The 20,548-nt window shown below is 36.9% G+C and overlaps 1 protein-coding gene across 4 annotated transcripts in view; it reads right to left on the minus strand.

Annotated features, from left to right (window-relative positions):
* The window catches only part of NCOA3 (nuclear receptor coactivator 3), a 127,568-nt gene that overhangs the window by 44,289 nt on the left and 62,731 nt on the right, over positions 1-20,548 (minus strand). For 3 of the 4 annotated variants that reach the window (XM_040248114.1, XM_040248115.1, XM_040248117.1), the window contains exon 2: positions 16,974-17,058. The exons of the other annotated variant lie outside the window; for it this stretch is intronic. The gene's annotated coding sequence lies outside the window, so the exon portion shown is untranslated. The remainder of the gene's footprint in view (positions 1-16,973; positions 17,059-20,548) is intronic. 4 annotated transcript variants of the gene reach the window in all.

Here is a 20,548-nt window from a genome sequence, read left to right on the forward strand (position 1 = left end):
TAGTTACATGCAGAATCACAAATTCTATTTTGTGCTATAAAACATCTCCACTGAAAATTAATGGCTGATATGTAATTCAAAGGGCTTCCTCAGTGGCTCAGGTGGTAAAGAATCTGTCCGCAACGCAGGAGACCTGGGTTTGATCCCTGGGTCGGGAAGATCCCCTGAAGAAAAGAATGGCAACCCACTCCAGTATTCTAGCCTGGAGAATTCCATGGACTGAAGGAGCCTGGTGGGCTACAGTCCATGGGGTCGCAAAGAGTCAAACACAACTGAGCAACTAAGACTTTCATGTAATTTAAAAGCAGGAACAACTGAGTACCAGACACAGTACACCATGTCACATAGCTATTCAAAGATACAACAAGGTGCAAGGTTTAGGTCAAAAGCTGGTACAGTTCTAACCAAACGCACCAGGTCAGCAGTTCTCCACCTTTTTAATATCAGGATTTCCTGAACTCTAAAAAGCTTTGGTTATGTGGATTATTGTCTATCAATATTTACTACATTAGAAATTAATACTGAGAAACACTTGAAATATTACTACATTTAAAAACAAGTCCATTATACATTACTGTATACAATCTTATGAAAAATAACATGAAACAAAACAATCGCATGAGAGATGGCACTGTTTCACGTTTTTACAAACCTTAATGTCAGACAACAGAAGACAGCTGAATCCTCTTATCTACTATACCATTCAGCCTGCTGCAATACATCATATTGATCAAAATATATGAAGAAAATTCAGTCACACAGACACACGTACTTGTAAAAGGAAGGACTATTTCAATAGCCTTTTATAATTCATTATAAATAATTTTCCTTGATATTATGCTAAAATGACAAGTGGTACTTTCAGTTTTCATTTGAAAATACTTCCAAACTTACAAAATATTGCAAAAAAACACAACAAAACAAAATAACATGAGGCATATCCTGAATACATCTTACTCAGATTTGCTTACTGTATTAAGTTTCCTGTGACTACTGTAACAAATTACCACAAACAGGATATTCTCTTGAAGTTCTCCAGGCTCAATATCCAAAAAGGACACAGCATGACTGGGCCACAGTCTTCCTGAAGGCTCCAAGGGAGACCTGTTCCACCCTCTCCTAACTTCTGGTGTTGCCAGCATTCCCTGGCATTAAGAAAGTGGTACTTTCTTAAAGGTCAGTTGCAAAGTGCAATCTGAAACCCTATCAGTGAATTTTCATACTGTTACAGTAAAATACTAACTTATACGCTGAAAAAACTTTTACCCATGCATGATTCTGCAACATCATACATTACCATTTGGATAATACTGGTTCACTGAATAAGCAGATTTTCAAATACTGATACATTATACAATATCAAAAACTCCACATTAATATCACCACCCATCTCATTCATGAAGTCCTTGAGTACTGAGAAGCTGTCACAGTCACGGTGACAGATTCAAAATTAACAGTCCTTTTCTACTTGAAAACTCCAGCTCTATCACTGTCAACAAATACTCTCAGATGCTTTCATTAAAGCAGTAGGTTCACCTTGCTCAGCCTTAAGGAACTGTCTGCCAAATCCCCAAATTCCAAAGCCATACTTTGTTAATCATTCTTTCAACTAAAAATGATATTTCATGAAAAAAAGTGGCCTGTTCAGTGTAAAAGCCAATCATACAAGTGTTCTTCCCCAAGACAACCATCCTACTTTGGTGGGCAGGAGTGCTTTTTGTGTATTTTCCATTCTCACTAAAAGAATGTAAAAAATACAGTACTCAACTGTCAAGATCTAATGAAATGAGCAAATTTTGTTCCTTCATCAAAGACAATCCCAAGTGATAAAGAAGTGGAGTTTATGTGAGGTTTTTCTTTGTTTAAGTCTGAGCACAGAGGAGTGGAGAACATAACTGACTACCAGTAGTCTGGCAGTGCCACTGCCTTGATTCATGCTAAGACACCAGCAGTTTTATGCATCACTGCTTTTGTACCATCGGGGCATTAACAGGATGAAAATGGAAAATATATTACTATAAAACAATTTTAATACTGTGGACTCCACAAAAGGTTCTCAGGGACTCTCAAGGGTTCACAAACCAACCTTTGAGAAGCACTGTCCTAGATTAAAGTAGGGATTGAGGGTTTGATATCACTACAGCTTCTCCAAGATTCTCTACACACTCATTTAACAAATAGTCCAGTATCTACTATATGCAGGCCTATATAAATAAGCCATGTTGTGTGATCAAAAGTACAAAGGACTTCCTGAGGAGATGATGTAGTGGAATCTGCTTTCAACCAACAACATTCGTCCCCCTTGCTCTTAACATAATAACGACAAAATGCTTTTCTGAATCTTGAAAGATACAATTGTAACAAACCTAACAGACATGTCTGTGGACCAAGACACGGAACAAACATACAGCAGGAAGTTGAGGCTCTATGAACCTACTAAGCTCTAGCACTGCTGCTGCTGAGTCGCTTCAGTCGTGTCCAGCTCTGTGCTGCTGCTAAGTCACTTCAGTCGTGTCCAGCTCTGTACGACCCCATAGACAGCAGCCCAGCAGGCTCCCCCATCCCTGGGATCCTCCAGGCAGGAACACCGGAGTGGGTTGCCATTTCCTTCTCCAGTGCATGAAAGTGAAAAGTGAAAGTGAAGTCGCTCAGTCGTGTCCAACCCTGTGACCCCACAGACTGCAGCCCACCAGGCTCCTCCGCCCATGGGATTTTCCAGGCAAGAGTACTGGAGTGGAGTGCCACTGCCTTTTCCAAATGATTTCTGAATGCAACACAAATAAGCTATGAGTGCCAGAGACAGGGAACGGGGGACACACAAAATGCATCAAAAAAGAGAAACTTCCCACTCAAGATACAAATTATAAACTAAACTTACCAAGTGGATTTAAAAATTGAACTAAGAAAGATGGCCAAGAAATTGCATTGATTCCAAAAGATTAATTAACCACCCAATAAAATCTTCAAATAAATTTAAAATAAATGATTACAATCCTTAATAAGATAATCAACAGCCATGAAAATATAATACATATAGAGCAACAATGTTCTAAAAAGAATAAAATATAAGTATAAAAAAGATGATATTGCCCATTATCTGAGCACCAAATATCGGAACTGTGAATAGATGTGGTTAGCATGGGATGCTTAAGCCCACATTTTAAACAAAACTCAACAGATTAGGATTAACTCTTAGACCAGACACCACACACATAATCACTGAACTGGGGCGGGGTGCAGGGACTGATGAATCCAACCAGAAGGCAGCACAGTGAAGTAAAAAAGGGAAAGAACACAGATTTGATCTAAGCCCCAATATGGTATTTGCCAAATTTAAATCTCTGCATCTTAATGTTCTTTTCTTGAGAGTGGATATACCATCACCTTTACAAGGTTGCTGAAAGAAGTTTTTAAAAAATCACACATTCAAAAAAAAAAAAGTGCAGTGGTGGGCAAATGATAGGCCTGAAAGATGGCTCCCACAAGAATCTTATGATTTACAGACAGAATCAAAACTATTTTAAAGAGAGAATAATTATAAAATAACTACCTCTACAACTTAAATAAATTCAGGAAACAATGTATTTGTGTGTTTTCCAACTCTGATATTAGCAAAACAGACTTAGGCAAATCTAAACCTTGAGGCCTAACAGGAGATTAGAGATGTTATTTGATAAGCACTAAATTCTCAAAGATGCTCAGATCTACAAATATAGTTTTGGTAGTGGTCTTAAACTGTTCTTATGTAAACAGTTCAAATATTTTCCTTAAACTTCTCTGATACTGTACATATCCCTGTCAAAATAATTTGTTGAAACAGTATCTTTTATTAGAAAGGACACTTGGGTTGCAATTTAAGGACAATTTCTTCTTTGAAAAATCATGTTAAAATTCATAATTAATTTCACTGCAATTTTTAAAAAATATAAAGACACTGGCAATTTAACTAGCCTAAATTTAAAATCCCATTCATTACTCATTATTCTTAATAAAATGGCTTACTTTTCAACTGCTGAAAGAAAAACAGAAAGGGACAAAACTCAGGCTTCTTATATTTCAAATGCAATTGGGAGTTACTTTAGTAATAAAATGCCTACAATTTACATGGTACCTTTACACCACATAACAGGCTTATCAAAAGCCAAAATATAAACTCTAATATGCACAAAAATTATATTTCAAATTATTTCCCAGGGCTTAGAAATCAAAGACCTCATACTACTAAATCAAGCCTAGAAATGAAAAGACAGTAGGATTACAGCTGTGCATGGCCGATTTATCTTCTGAAGTCAGAGCGTGTCTCCTATTACCTTGCAGCAAGTCAATGTGATCTGCATGTCAACATATCCAAGGGTTGCAGTATCTGAAACCTGCATCAACCATAAAGGTGTTATTTTCATTAACAAGCTTGCCAACACATTATGAACTCTGCAGTTCTAAAGTTCTTTTTAAATTATTATCACAATCTCATTTTAAAGAAAACTTTAAAAGGTTAAGAACAAGATTAAGAATCATCCAATTCCAATTCTATTTATGGTCACCCTCCAATGAAACAACTAGCTCTATAAAAATCTTTTTAAACCAATAACAATATGCTAGTGTTCTTGCCTGCAGAATCCCAGGGACGGGGAAGCCTGGTGGGCTGCCGTCTATGGGGTCGCACAGAATTGGACACGACTGAAGTGACTTAGCAGCAGCGGCGGCAGCGGCGGCAGCAGCAGCAGCAGCAGCAGTCGATGTAACAAAAATAAAGATTCTATAAGGCCGTTTCTACAGGAGGGGCAAATTTTATAGTAGGGCAATGAAAGTAATGACAAATCACACATTATGTAACAGGAGTGCTACCTGGAAAACATTAGGTTCATTTTTACTTGGAATGATTTTTCAACTATGAAAGACAAAACTTTATGGAGATGGACTCACATAGTATGAGCTTAATATGTGAAGTTCATTAAAGATTGATACATGATCGAAAATATATTTAAATCTTAGGAACATATGCTGAGCATGTGTACACATGCAAAGCTTTCAAAGTTTTTAAAATGTGAAAATGAGCTCCTGTTATCCTTGATAAATGTCAGCTGTCATACACTCATGTCCAATACATACTATTTTTCACAAAGCGGAGTACAAGAAAAGGCAATTTTGAATCCACCAGCTGCATGTAATGGTTATACACAGAAAATCCTACTCAAGGTCAGAAGTTTATAGGTTTTCAATATCAACTTCAAAATAATGCAGGCTTTACATGTTACAAATTACAGATTCCAAACATATTCTTTTGAGAACAGAGTCATAAAAAAGTAACTAAGAGTTTGGCACAGGAGAGACAGGGCCACTGATAACTGTGATATAAACTGGATTATTTGTATTTCTGGATCACTGAGCTGATATTTAGGCCAATTATATTCTTAATTAAGCTACAAAATCAAGTACTACAAGATCTATATTATTTCCAACCTGATGACTTTATGTCTATATTTTCCAAGTCTAGTAAAACTGTCCCTTTAACAAACCCTGTGAACAATTACTACAACTGTACCTCTTATCCACTTTTACCAAGAGCAGAAAAATAGTGATTACACTACTACAGCAATTTAGATAGTTCGTTATTTGTGCCAAAGATGGATATTATAACTTTAAGAGTTTTCTCTACATATTCAGAAAGCTTCATCCTTAAAAGCAAACCAGTTTAAGCCGTTTTTCACTTTAATAATAGAACAAAACTATTAATAGGAATTTTCTTTTTAAAGTTTTTCTGTATAGTATGTGACCTATGCTAAAAATATATATATATACTATCTTTGAAAAGTAAATTAATCTTTCACCAACATTAAATTCAAACTAAGCTTTCAAAATTATAAATATTGATATTCTTCTATATATCATAAAACTAGTGACGTCCACATTTTAAATACATCACTAGTCATCAGTCATCATTGTACAGAAAGAATCTCTTAAAAGCTTAAAACCTAAAAAAAAATAAAAATGGAGGGACCTAGTATAGTCAGATTATCTCAAGTAAAATAACTTTCACTTTTCCACTTAAAACCACAGCACTTCATCAGCCCAAGAGAGCAGATCCACCAAATTATGGCTTTCTTAGTATCTTTTAATTGGCCTTATAAGCTTGAGAGCAAAACATTGATTTCTGGATGTATAACTGCAAAATGTCCATAAGTAACTTATAAGCATTTAACAGACATATAGAAAAGTGTAGATGAATTTAGGTATGATTTTGAATTCTTTTTTGAATAAAGTCTTTTCGACATAAATTTTCTTGACAAATGAAGATATGGGGCTGGAATTAACATTAACCCTATAATTTCAGGCCAACTACTCTAACAAAGACTAAGGTTTTTTAAAAATTGAGGTGAGTTTAATTAACATGTTATTTTTGAATCTCAGAAAAGTTTGAGATACACAGCACACCTTCTGAAGTCAGTGCCATTAGAAAAGTACCCATATTTTCCCATAAAATTCCTTTATGGCATCATAGAACTCTTAGTATTCCTGAATACATCAGCTATATTCTCTAACAGCTTCATTAAGATATGATTCATTAAGATATGATAAACTATTGTTAAGCAAATATCTTCCAATTAAAAATAAAAAATATCAACAGCAAGAATTTTAAGAAGATAAAATTCATATACCACACGCTTAAAACACACAATGCAATGGCTTGAGGTTCAGAGCTGCACAGCTGTCACCACTGTCAAGTTGAGAACAGTTTTATTACTGCAGAAAGAAACCCCTCAGCTGCCACTCCCCTAATGCTTCCATACCCCCTACCCCACACAACTTCTCTCACACCCTCACCCTAGGCAGCCACTAACCTATTTTCTGTCTCTGGATTTACCTATTCTGGACAGCTCATACAAGTGGAACCATACAGTATCTAGTCCTCTGTGACTGGCTTAGCCTGCAGGTCTATCCATGCTGTGGCATCTAACAGTGCTTCATTATACAGATACATATTCATCCAGGCATCAGTTGGTGGACATGAGGTTGTTTCCACTTTCTGGCTAACATGGACACTGTGACTGTGAGCGTTAAGCTTTAATGTGGCCACCTATAGAAGAATCCTCTGAAGACTGCTAGTCAACAGGAAAGAGGCAGGGTCTTTAAATGTTTTAAGTGGAACCACTTGTGCAATTTTAAGTATGATTAATATGCTAAGGGCTCGAATGGTAAAAGTGGACAACGTACAGGAACAGATGGGGAATGTAAGGAGAGAGATGGAAACTCTAAAAAAGCAAATGAGAGTATTAAAATCAAAATCACTAACAAAAATGAAGAATGCTGTCCATGGACAGAGCTGCTTGGTGAGAGGAGTGGAACCAGTGAGGCTGAATATACACACATACTTTTTTCTTTCTCTCCCTCACTCCCTTTTTCTCTCTCTTCCAAAATGAAAATACAAAGAGGAAAAAGGACAGAATATTCAGTAAAGGTGGAACAATTACAAAATATACACACATAAGGGGATTACCATTTACATGAAATTCAAGAAAAGGAAAACTGTAGTGACTTAAAGCAGCCCAGTGGCCACCAGTTACCAGGAGAGAGGACAGACTGCAGAGGGGCACAAAGGAACTTCAGGGGGTGGCAGGAATGTCTTCTGTCATAACTGAGATAATGGTTACACTTGCCAAAACTCAAACTGCAAATGTAAGGTTGGTGAATTTTATTGTCTGCAAATTATACTTTATAATAAAGTTGTTTAAAAACATTGCAGTATATACTGCCAATCTTGTGATAAATAATAAATGACTTGTATGAAATAAATTAGCTAATGAAACAGGGCTATTTCAATAAGAAAATTTACTTTTTTCTAAAGAAATTCTCCATTAAAAGTAAATTTATTACATCAGCAGTTAAAAATCAAGTTTATCTTTTAAAACTTTAGAGTAATAACAAGTCTCTCTGCAACAAGTGACATGTATTAAAATGTTCATTGACATATCATTCATACATCAAGAACTAGAGAAAACTAATGTTCAATCCCAAATGTAAAAAATTCTAATAAAGTCATACGAAAGACTACAATATAGTAGCAGAAAAAATAAATAGATTATATATAACATGGTGGAATCTTAAAAGCAATCAAAAGTTTAAAAAGCAAGTACACTACATTCCTTATATTTTTGTAAAGCTAAAAGACAAATCTGAACATTGTTCAGGAACACATATATGTGTGGCTTTTCAAACTTTTTTGAAAGCAACTGCAACTAAAGGAAACTGTTACTTCTGGGATCCAGGCAGGATGAGTTCAGGGAGAATCGCAGAGGGAATGGGTACACCTAACAAACTCCCGGCTCTTACATTCAAGCAGTGGGTTCACAGCTGTTCATCAAAGTATACTTCATAACTCACAAATAACATATACTCTTGTTCAGATAAAATACTGCATAATTTTAATGTTAAACTTTAAAAACTATGTGGACAAATACTTAATCTAACGTTTGAGCTAGATCCTGTGTTGAGTGTATTTCATCTACTACTCAATCCCCACCACAGTTGTCCTCTGATACAGAGAACAGATGAAAGTATAGAATTCAACTTTATTCCTTTTAATAAGAAAACAGGGAAGTAAAATAACTCACTCAAGGTCAAATATTTAGTAAGTGATGGAGCTAGAAATTAAACCCAGGTCTTGCCAATGTCAGAGCCCAAGCCCTTAAATATTTCCACTCATCCCCTTAAATATCCCCCAAAACCTTAAAACTTATGACATCAAATTCTCTACTCCTTTTTTCATGGAATCTCTGAGTTTAACTGCACCATTTACAGTTGTTTCAACAACAGACTTTCAATAGAACTGGCCCATCTGAAGTCCTGAATAAGAAGTTACTGTTTTCCAGCCACATTCACTAGAATTTCCTACCAGTCTTTATAAAAAGAAAATAGTGAGAAGTATGGCCTTTACCAGGTTGGTCATCACCAAGTACCACAGATTCCCAACCCACCCCTATGCACATCACTTTAAAAAACAATTTTAAATATCTTCATCTTACTGATAGTTTCATCTCCTAATCTAACCATCATTCATTTACACTGAGTAAGGGAGAAACAGTTCACTTAAACTGTCTGGTTTTTAAATAATAGTTGCTTTACAGATTTCCATGATTAATTCATTTTAACTAAAAGGAATAAAAAACACAGTTTATAATTAAAACTGGTATCATTAAACTCTAGTAATTCAATATCAAACTAAACTGAAGGACAGAGACAAATACAGTTCTCACAACTTAGAACATCATTCATATGCAATACTTTTTCTAAATATCAAGATTCTCAGGACTTCTGCTGGAACTTTAGAAACTACAATATTATTAATAAAATGTGATATGAAAGCATGTCATAATTATCCTGGCCTTGGCAATATTTTCATTCCTCTATCCAACTATACAGTGTTTTAATTTTAACAAAGATGACATAAAAATCAGTTTCAGAAATCTACACAAAATACATCCATTAACTGAGGTTGTATTCAAAAAGTTAATTTCCAAGACCATGAATAATATCATAACCTAAACTCCAGAAAGTTGTGATGTTAGAATTTCTATAGTTAAAGTTGAATTTTTCTGTTGAATAATCACAGGCTTACTTTCACTGCTGGAGTAATGTCATCTGTAAGTTTCTGAGGTATTACTGACTTCAGTGATACTTACATTTTTCTATTAAAAATCATTTTTAAACCACAAATAAGAACTTACCTTTAATTTTCTGCAACTGTATAATGTTTAAGCAGTATCTTCTACCTCCTCAGCATGAATATTTAAAAAGACTGCAACTTACTACAATATAAAGTTCAGAAATTATAGAAAGAAAAGGTCTAAAGTTTGCAAAGAATCAAGATGTAAGTTCTAACTTCAGTTACATCACAAACTAGTTATACAACTTTGATAAATCCATTGGCTTAAGCCCTTTACAATGCTGGGTTGTAAGAACAAGGTTGAAACAGAAAAGTACTTTCTTACTGAATATCATTCAGACTAGAGAAGAAATAAACTAATTGAACTTAAAGGGTTATCAAAACTATCCATCTGAAGAATGGAAGGAAAACAAATTGAAGACAAATGGAAAGGACAAGTGAGAAACAGCAAATGGTCTATCAAATATGTTAACTAGAGCCCCAGAAGTGAGACTGAAGCAAAAACAAAAAACTTCAAGAAATAATGGCCAAAACTTCCCCAAACTTGATGAAAAAACACCAGTCTGCACACTGAAGTTCAGTTAATCCCAAGAAGAATAAATACAAAGAAAACCAAACCTAAGTACATTATAATCCAACTATTTAAATTCAAACATCAAGAGAAAATCTTGAAAGTAGTCACAAGAAAAAAAAGACTGTAAGACCATATACACAGAGGAACAAAGATAAAAATTACCTTTTTAGAAGCAATCAGACAACAAGATCTTTAGAGTGCTGAAGCAACTGACACAGAATTTTATATACAGGGAATCCTTCAAAAATGAATGTGAAATAAACATTTTCACATAAGTAAAATCTGTGACAATTAGTCTCAAATACTTTAGGAACTAAAAGTACTCCTTCAGGCCAACGATTAAGAACATCAGATGAAAACTCCTGTCCATAACAATAAATGAAGGACATCCAAAATGTCTTCCTGCCAAGTGGGTGGCTCGGCTTTCCTCTGCTGTTTGCCTTGAAGTCTAAGATTCTCATGGAAAAGATAACAAATCTAAATATTTTATTAAATAAATTCTAGGTGACAGACTACTGACCTAAGGTAACTTACACAATTTTACAACTGTACTGAAGGATGAACTAAGTCAAAATTTCTAGGTCCCTTTATACACCTAAGTGGATGATGTCTTCAAAGCAGACTGCAAAAAAAAAAAAAGATTAAGCGAAACAGATTTACACAGGACTGAATAAACTAGTGAAGATTTTAACTGCAGTTATTTGTTTTAGAATATTATTGTTTGGTATTATGTTTTCCAGTGGATTCTATAAAGAAGCCACTTTTCTTTCTCTTCTATATCTAGCCCCCAGTTTAATAAATTACACTTATGTACTCTAAAAGCATTCTGTGTGTCATCTGATTCGATGCCCTCAAATTGCAGGGGAAAAAACAGAAACATAAAAACCGAGGCTCTCTACTTTTCATGTCAATATTGTTAACTGCATAGGTTTAATAAAAATCTGTCAACCCATGTATCAGGATAATTGGATAATAAGTCGGCACCTTGAATGTCATAATTGAGAATAATTCTCATTTAGTCAGGCATGACAAGCCCATCATTAACAAATAATGACTTCACTTTATAAGTCAATACCTATAGGCCTGGTTCCTATTCTTTGCTTATAGGGACTAGCTTCAAAAGTAGGCCAGAGACTCAGTAAATCTGATGAACTGGGAGGAGAGACAATTCATTCACATTTATAGGTCCTGCAAATGAAATCTAGTAGAGTTTGTTGAGACTGGTTTCCTAGTCTCAAGATATGAGAATAAAAGAGACTTTAGAAATGCAAGTCTATATTCCTTAGGAAAACTTCCAGAGAAATTAATCCTCTGGTCTCAAAAGCTGTTCAATAAAATACCCTCAGGGAATTCCCTGGCAGTCCAATAGTTAAGACATCACATTTCCATGGCAGGAGACCCAGGTTCAATCCCTGGTCAGAGAGCTAAGACCCTGCATGCTGCACAGCACAGCCCCAAAAATAAATAAGTAAAATAGCAATCAAAGAAGCTTCTATGGTTTTTGCTCCTTTTGGCACAGCATGAAAAGAGCCTTTTTTTTTTTTTTTAATTAAGAATCAACTGTGGGCTTACAATTTAGGTCAAGAGAGAATAATGAGACTCATCCCAACATAAACTGAACAAACTAAATTCAAATATCAGAGAACAAGCAGTGAGAAATTGTGGTCCCTGAGATTAAGAAACAACTGGGCATGAGGGGAGAAGGAACAACATGGTAACATGAGCCCTTCCTTCTAGGAGGCAATTTTTCCAGATCACAACAGAGGGATGAAGAACTCAAACAGAGCTCAGCAATCTTGCAGAATGGACAAGATAATAACCAGAATTCAGAAGGGTCAAGCTGGATAGATACTGCAGGGCAGTTTCTCAGAGAGACTGACAAGATTGCAGGGACTAACAAACATATCCTGAGATTTGTACCAAAATCCTGGCTCAGATGGTAAAGCGTCTGCCTGCAATGCAGAAGACAAGGGTTCAATCTCTGGGTTGGGAAGATCCCCTGGAGAAGGAAACGGCAACCCACTCTCCAGTACTCTTGCCTGGAAAATTCCATGGACAGAGGAGCCTGATAGGCTACAGTCCGTGAGGTTGCAAAGAGTCGGACATGACTGAGAAACTTCACTTTCAGAGAAATCGTGACAAAGAAGAAAAAGTTGAAACACTCACACCTCTTTCAAGCCTTACTATAAAGCTGCACTGGATTGATGGGTATAAGGATTGATGAATCAATGGAACAGAATAAAGACCAGAAATAGATTCTCACTATCTATCTATCTATCTATCTATCTATCTATCTATCTATCTATCTATCTATCTATCTATCTATCTATCTATATATATATATAAATGGCTTCCCAGGTGGCTCACTGGTAAAGAATCCGCCTGCCAATGCAGAAGACAGAGGTTCAATCCCTGGTTCGGGAAGATCTGCTGCAGGAGAAAATGGCCACCTACTCATTATCCTTGCCTGGAAAATTCCTTGGACAGAAGAGCCTGGCGGGTTTCAGTCCATGAAGTAGCAGAGTCAGACACAACTGAACACGTACATGTACACACACACACAGAAAGGAGCAAAGAGTCAGACACAACTGAGCATGCACGTACACACACACATACAGAGTAGCAAAGGGCTGGGCACAACTGAGCACACGTGTACATACACACACACACACACACACACAATTAAAAAGCAACACAATGGAAAAAGGAGTCTTCAACAAATAGCCATGGAATAGAATGTCAATGTTTTTAAAAACTTATCCTCAATCCTTTCTTCATACCACATGCAAATATTAAATCAAAATGATCACAGACCTAAATATAAAGATAAAATTACAGAACTTCTATGACAAAGGAGAAAAATCTTCATCAACTCATTAATAGGCAGAGATCTCTTCACACACTAAAAAAAAATTACTCATAAGCAAAAAAAAAATTATTTTATTCAAAATGCTTATATTCTCAAAAAGAAAAATTCAAGAATATGAAAAGGGAGACCAAAGAAAGACCAGAAGAAAATACTCTCAAAATATATCTGAAAAGAATTTGTACTCAGAAAACAAACCACCCAATTTAAGAAATGCACAAATTTGAACAGACGCTTCATAAAGAGATATAAGTGGAGCTTGAACTCTCATGAACTGCAAGCAGAATATAAAATGGTACAGCCACTTTAGAAAACAGTTTCAATTTCTTATAATGATAAGCACACACTTAACATAAGACAATTAATTACACTCCTGGGTATTTACTCAAGAGGGAAAAAAATCTAAACAAAAACTTGCACTTAAATATTCCTAGAAGCTTTATTCATAGAAGCCAAAAATAGGAAGCCCAATAGAATACTACTCAGCAATAAAAATAAACTATGATATACTCAAAAATGTGGATGCAGCTAAAAAAACACTAAGTAGAACTTATACAATATGACAGTGGGGAAACAGGCTCTCTCACACATTACTGGTGTGAATCTATATGGCGTAATGCTTATGGAGTGTAATTAGACAACATCTAACAAAACTACATATACATTTACCCTCCAACCTACTAATCTTCTAAGAATTTATCCTGAAGGTATATCCTCCCCCCAAGAATATGAAAATATATTTTCACAAGGTTATTCGTTGCAGCATCATTTTAACTGCAAGATACTGGAAACAACCTAGGTAACACCCATACATAGGAAACTGACTGAAGAGCCTATGGTGTGCGCACATAACGAAAACGCTGCTGCTGCCGCTGCTCAGTCCTGTCCAACTCTTTGCCACTCTGTGGACTATAGCCAGGCTCCTCTATCCATGAGATTTTTCAGGCAAGAACACTGGAGTGAGCTGCCATTTCCTCCTCCAACGGATCTTCCCAACCCAGTGACTGAACTTGCATCTCCTGCACTGCAGGTAGACTCTTTTACTGATGAGCAATTGGGGAAGAAGAAAAAAAAAAACATATCTGCTTGTCATTACAAAAAGAAAATACAGGAAAACACTCTAAAAAACACTGAAGGTGGCTTCCTCTGAGAAATGGGGGAAATGAGGGTGGAAAAGATACAGAAGGGAATGTGTATCTTTTGTGTAATTTTGACCTTTGAAAACATATTCATATTCTACATAATCAACATAAAACCAGAATCAGAAGGAGGAGCATTTTAAAACAAACTGAAACTCAAGCACACAAATAAATAAATCTCATTTCATTTCAAACAAATATCACAACTACATCATGCAGAAAGTAAGGGTGGGAAACAAAAATGGGGAGAGAAGGGAAGGTAGGATGAGGGAGGACTAATTCAAGTATTTTAAAAATATAGCATTTTACCCCCAAAAATCAACCACTAGCGAAACATTGTAAATCAACTACTAACCTCCAATAAAAATTTTAAAATGAAAAATTTTAAATACAAATATGTAAGTCAAAAAAATGAATATAGGATTTCCTCTCAGTCCTGGGCAAAACTATATACAAATTCCCCACTCACTTTGTTTACTGTAATTAAATGGGCAAAGCAAATCTGAAATGATTTTAGATATATTATAGGACAGACCAAATGAGTAAATATACTATGCTGGGAACCAAGGCTCTTGTGGTATAAAAATGGACATAAAAATATAAAGTGAGAGGTGCAAAGAAAAAACCCTGCCGATGTGGACTGAAACTGGACATACTGACATAAACACATGATTTATAAACTACGTAGAGGCATGTTGCTATGTGTGTACATGAACAAGTATGTTTACGTATGTACATGTATAAACATGCATTTATTTCCTAGCTGTGTCCACTGAAGGGGTCAAGAAGAGAAGACAATCTAGGAGCAATAAGGACACCTACCAAGGATCTTGGTCTCTAATACTATTTCCCACAAGGACACAGGAGCATGATGAAAGAGCTCCACCGGGAACAGAATGAGAAAATGACCATTTTGGAAGCATGACAGTAAGCAAGTAGATCAGACAAGAATCATCAATGAATGCTAAATCTAGGGCAAACTGTGGTGAGAATCATGGTATGGCATTGTCTCCCCCATCACTGCTTAAAGAAGGGGGAGAAACTCTAACAGCAGAGAAATCAGGCAACACATTGGCCAAATGATCACAATTAACATCCCAGTGAGGGACAGTAGACATCCTGTGCCTCCAGAAGCTGCGCATCCTTCTCGGGGTACCATCACCTACGCAGTATCCCCGCCAAGAACAAATAGCCTCATTCTAATCCTGTTTCAAACAGAAAATGAAGAACATTCTAATAAGGTAGAGAGGAAGGGTTGCAGTCTTCAAAAATGTCAATGTCATATCAGACAAACAAGAGGCTTGGGAAATATTCCAGGAAAAAGGAGGCCAAAGAAAAATAATAACTACATGTAGTACCTGAGCTTAGACTCGTTTCCGTTACAAGAAGCAAGGGAAACTGGTGGGAAAGACTTTATTAGGTCAACTGACAAAACTGGAAGATGGACAACAGGTCTATATTAACATCCATTTATGAAGCTGATAACCGTACAATGGTTATATGAGAGAATGACCCTATTTGTAGGAAATAAAGCAGAAGTATTAGAGGAAAGAAGCACATGCTAGGTAACATAACCCTCAAATAATTCAAAAAAGAAAGAGGACAGAGTAAGAGCCCACATAAATGCAAATAATAAACCCAGAGAGTGAATCTGACTAAGGATATCTAGATAATTCTTTATACTCTATTTTGTTAACTTTTGTAAACTGGAAATTTCCATATAAACTGGAAACTTTCCATATAAAGTTTTTTTTTTTAAGATAAATACTTTGAAGATAGTTCTCTACTATGTTCAGAATATAATGGGTGTATACCATAATTAACTGAAGGATTTTATTGGGAAATAGCAAGAGTTGAAACTGGAGGCCTAGATAAAGCATCAGATAAAGGACTGTTTCAAATGTAAGCGAGAGGAGTTTGTATTTTTTTTCTGTAAGCCAGGGAACAGTCGTACAAGCTCATAACAGAAAAGAGGCTTGATTAAAGGGATATACAGAAGAAAAATCTCTAGTAAATTTTCAAGTGGCTTCAAACAGTATAGATAAGAAGCAGTAAAGGGATATTTCAAACACAAGCATGAAATTATGGGGTCCTGGCCTAGGAAGCTAAGATTGGTAACAGAAAGTTCACCGAATAGAGGAGACATGAAAATAGAAAACCAGATAAGGCTTGTTTACTAAAAATATCAAAGGGGCTAGGATTCAAAGATGACTCAGATTTCAAGCCCAGCCAACCAAGAGAATAATAATCTTACCAACAAAAAGAAATTTAACCACCTAAACAAGGCGTAAGTGCTTTCATGGCTATCAGATAGTTTTCTCATTCTCATTTTTCCTATCCTGATGCAATAACAAAAGTTAGGAGAGGAGTCAGTTGAAATGTTACACACCAACACAAGCAATCTGAGGAAATTAGCCTCTGCAAGGTGAAATAGTCAAAATGGGTGGAGCTGATTCCGATTTTAAATATTCACACATAAGAAGAGGAGGGCTGATGGCAGCATCTCATGTTAAACTGTAACATACTCCTTCCCTCCAAATTCATATTTGTATACAGAATATACACATATACTAACTTATTCCAAGACCCTTCATTTAACTAACAGTATCATTAAAGAGGACAACATAACATATAAAACAAGCTTAAAATGAAATCATAAAATCACAGAGTGCATAGTATCTTCAGAGGGTGAAGTCAGAAAATTACAAAGGATCCAAAGTAAAACTGAATTACCTGGCTAACCAGTCAAATGCTGTTCAAGTAGTTTATGTTTGTTTTTATTGGTCTCTGACTCCACTGTTCAGCAAGTATTTTGATCCTGAGGACAAAAACAAATAAAAAAAGGGTGTTGATTTTTATTGCCCTTTCTTAATATAAATATTCTTATTAGCCACACACAAGTTAACTTTTCCCAACTTTCCCACCCCTGGACATAAGAAACAAAACTAACAAAAAGTTATCAAGTATGAAGCCTCTTCCTAGGAATTTGAACTTGATGCTTTATTTTGCCATATATTACCACTCTGTTTTAAGAAAAAAAAAAAAAATTAGGCAGGGCATACACAATACAATCTGTCACAGTTTGTAAACATGGATAATGCAAAGTAGTGAGGAAGGAGATCAACTCCAAGTTCTGAAGAGTGATGAAACCAGATGGGTAATCTGAACTTGGGATGTTCCCGAGTCCAAAGGGAATGTTCAACAAATTAACAATTCAAAACAATATAAATATCCTGTAAGAAGCTAATTAAATCCTCAAGTCCAAAAAAGATAAATACCCACCATATAGATAGATAAAGTGACCAAGAAAAAGGGAGAAAGAAAGAAAGAAAAATAAGTGCTGGATATTTTCTTCCCCTCTAGGAAAGGGTACATCATTTCATTCACAAAAAAAAAAAAATTATTTTAAACAGGAGACAGGTAAATGAAGGACAGTTCTTCAAAATAAACTTCAATAAATATGTGAGCATATAGAACTGCAGACTTCTGCACTTGAGGAAATGTGGAGCAGGCTCTAGCGCAACAAAAAAGTGAGCCAATAAAAACATTCACTCTCACTTTTCGATTTTCCAAATGTGACGAAGCACACTCTGACTACCAATAATTCTAGAGCTATCTATAGAAACAACAACCATAGCTAAGCCCTTAAGTTAACAGCATTCGTGCTGGAACTGGCAGGTTTGCTGAGAAAGGATGGAAGGAAAAATGATATACTCACAAGTTCCAAGCAACAAACACATCACAGTCATGGCCAATCCACACAGTAGATAGGAGACAACCGACCACAATCTAGGTGCATGATGTGATGGATCTGTTGCACTTTTGAAACTCAGATTAAAGGTGAGAAACAGGAGGATGAGGGTTGAGGGCAGAAGGATATCACATCATAACGTTGATGAAGGGAGAAAAGGAAAAACTAGGTAATATATAAGTGGCATGCAATCAAAGTTATAGAAGGAACTGCTGTATCTAGTATCGTGTCTACTAATCATCACAGTAGTCTCCAGCTTATCACTGAGACAATGCCAAAAGTAAGCTAGTTCTTGGACTGCATCTTCCAATCCACGATAGTACATATAGGTTCTTAGCATAATGGCTAAAGAGCAGAAAGAGCGACCCCATGGACTGTAGCCTACCAGGCTCCTCGGTCCATGGGATTTTCCAGGCATGAATACTGGAGTGGGTTGCCATTGCCTTCTCCAGCAGATCTTCCCGACCCAGGGATTGAACTCAGGTCTCCTGCGTTGTAGGCAGACGCTTTAGACCTCCGATTAAGCTCTCTCCCAGGACTCAAGCTCAGCCAAAACTAATGAAACTCAGACCCTGATGTCTCATTGCAAAAACTCATTGACAGACAAAGCGATAAGAGGTGGATTTGTTAGGATCCAGAGAGAAGCCGATGGCACCCCACTCCAGTACTCCTGCCTGGAAAAGCCCATGGACGGAGGAGCCTGGTAGGCTGCAGTCCATGGGGAATAGTCAGACACGACTGAGCAACTTCACTTTTCACTTTCATGCATTGGAGAAGGAAATGGCAACCCACTCCAGTCTTTTTGCCTAGAGAATCCCAGGGACGGGGGAGCCTGGTAGGCTGCCGTCTATGGGGTCACACAGAGTCGGACACGACTGAAGTGACTTAGTTACTGTCTGAGCTACCAGGGATGACTTTCTTAGCATAATGGCTAAAGAGCAGAAGCTTCAGAGCCCACCAGATCTAGAATCAACCAACTCCTAGCTCTTTCACTTACTGGCCTGGTAACCCTGGGTCAATGTAAGACATCTTTGAGCCTTAGATTTCTCATCTTAAAACAGGTATCACAACTCATAAGGTTCTTGTGACAATTAAGTGAAAATGCTTAAATTACTTACTAGTACCTAGTATATACAAGCTCAATAAATAAAAACAATTATTAGCCAAACAAGACTATCCGACACATAGTATAACAAGAGTTTCTAACCACACAGAAATAAAGAACAAGAGAAAACACAAACAACTTTGGTTTTTAAATGAATTGAGCTTCCCTGGTAGCTCAGCTGGTAAAGAATCCTACTGCAATGCAGAAGACCCCAGTTCAATTCCCGGGTTGGGAAGATCTGCCGGAGAAGAGATAGGCTACCCACTCCAGTATTCCTGGGCTTCCCTGATGGCTCAGCTGGGAAAGAATCCACCTGCAATGTAGGAGACCTGGGTTCGATCCCTGGGTTGGGAAGATCCCCTGGAGAAGGGAAAAGGCTACCCACTCCAGTACTCTGACCTGGAGAATTCCAAGGACTGAATGTATAGTCCATTCAGTCACAAAGAGTCAGACATGACTGAGCGACTTTAATTCAATTCACTCAGTTCAATGTTTTATAACTTGAATTTTTATATTCAATTTAACTAGAGGACAGTGGAGGGGGAAAAGGTAGGCAAAAGTCTTGTAAAGAAAGTTCAAGGTTTTCTGGCCCTAGTTTTAAATCAAATTTCATCTCAGAAATGGTTCTTTTGTACTTCCCTGGCAGTCTAGTGACTAAGAATCCACCTGCTAATGGAAGGAACACAGGTTCACTCTCTGGTCTGGGAAGATTCCACATGCCTCAGAGCAACTCAGCCAGTACACAGCTATTGAGCCCGAGTTCTAGAGCCCGCGAGCCTCAGACACAACAGAGGCCGCAGGATTGAGAAGCTCGAGCATTGCATCCAAGCAGAGCCCCGCTGACCACAGCTAGCGAAAGCTTGCACACAGCAACGCATGCCAGTGCTACCAAAAATAAACAAATAAATGTAATTTTTAAAAAGAAATGATTCTTTTGTTGTTGCTCCTTTTGAGAGGTAAGAGGGAGTTTATGGGGTGACATTAGTACCTAGAGAACAAGATGGGTGGGCAGGAAAAGGCATTTGAGTCAGAATGTACCTCATGACTGATCCAGGGAACAAGCACTGCTGCCTAATGTGAAAAGCTGGTGAGAGCGCCTACTTCATACTCAAGCATTGCTGTACTGCCGATGAGAACTACCCAAAGGAGTACTGACACAGCCAATCTGTACCCCATAACCCCCAGAACATAAAGAAATACCATCTAAAAAGTTCTCCTCTCCCAAGAAGTGTGCAGCTGGATTAGAGAGGCCCCCAAATAATCAGAGTAACGATTGGCCTGCCTACCAGCAAACTGCAAGGAGTCTAAAAAGTACTAGTCTAGTCTAAAAAGTACAATCTACCAAGATCCTGTCAAGTATGGAACCGCTGGGACACTGCAGTTGACTAGTCTAGAACCAAGATTCTGCAAAGGCAACAGTCAGAGCAGATTTCCTAGGACTGTGTTTGTTTG

This window comes from Oryx dammah, unplaced genomic scaffold (assembly GCF_014754425.2).
Source record: "Oryx dammah isolate SB20612 unplaced genomic scaffold, SCBI_Odam_1.1 HiC_scaffold_10, whole genome shotgun sequence".
Taxonomy (NCBI): Eukaryota; Metazoa; Chordata; class Mammalia; order Artiodactyla; family Bovidae; genus Oryx; species Oryx dammah.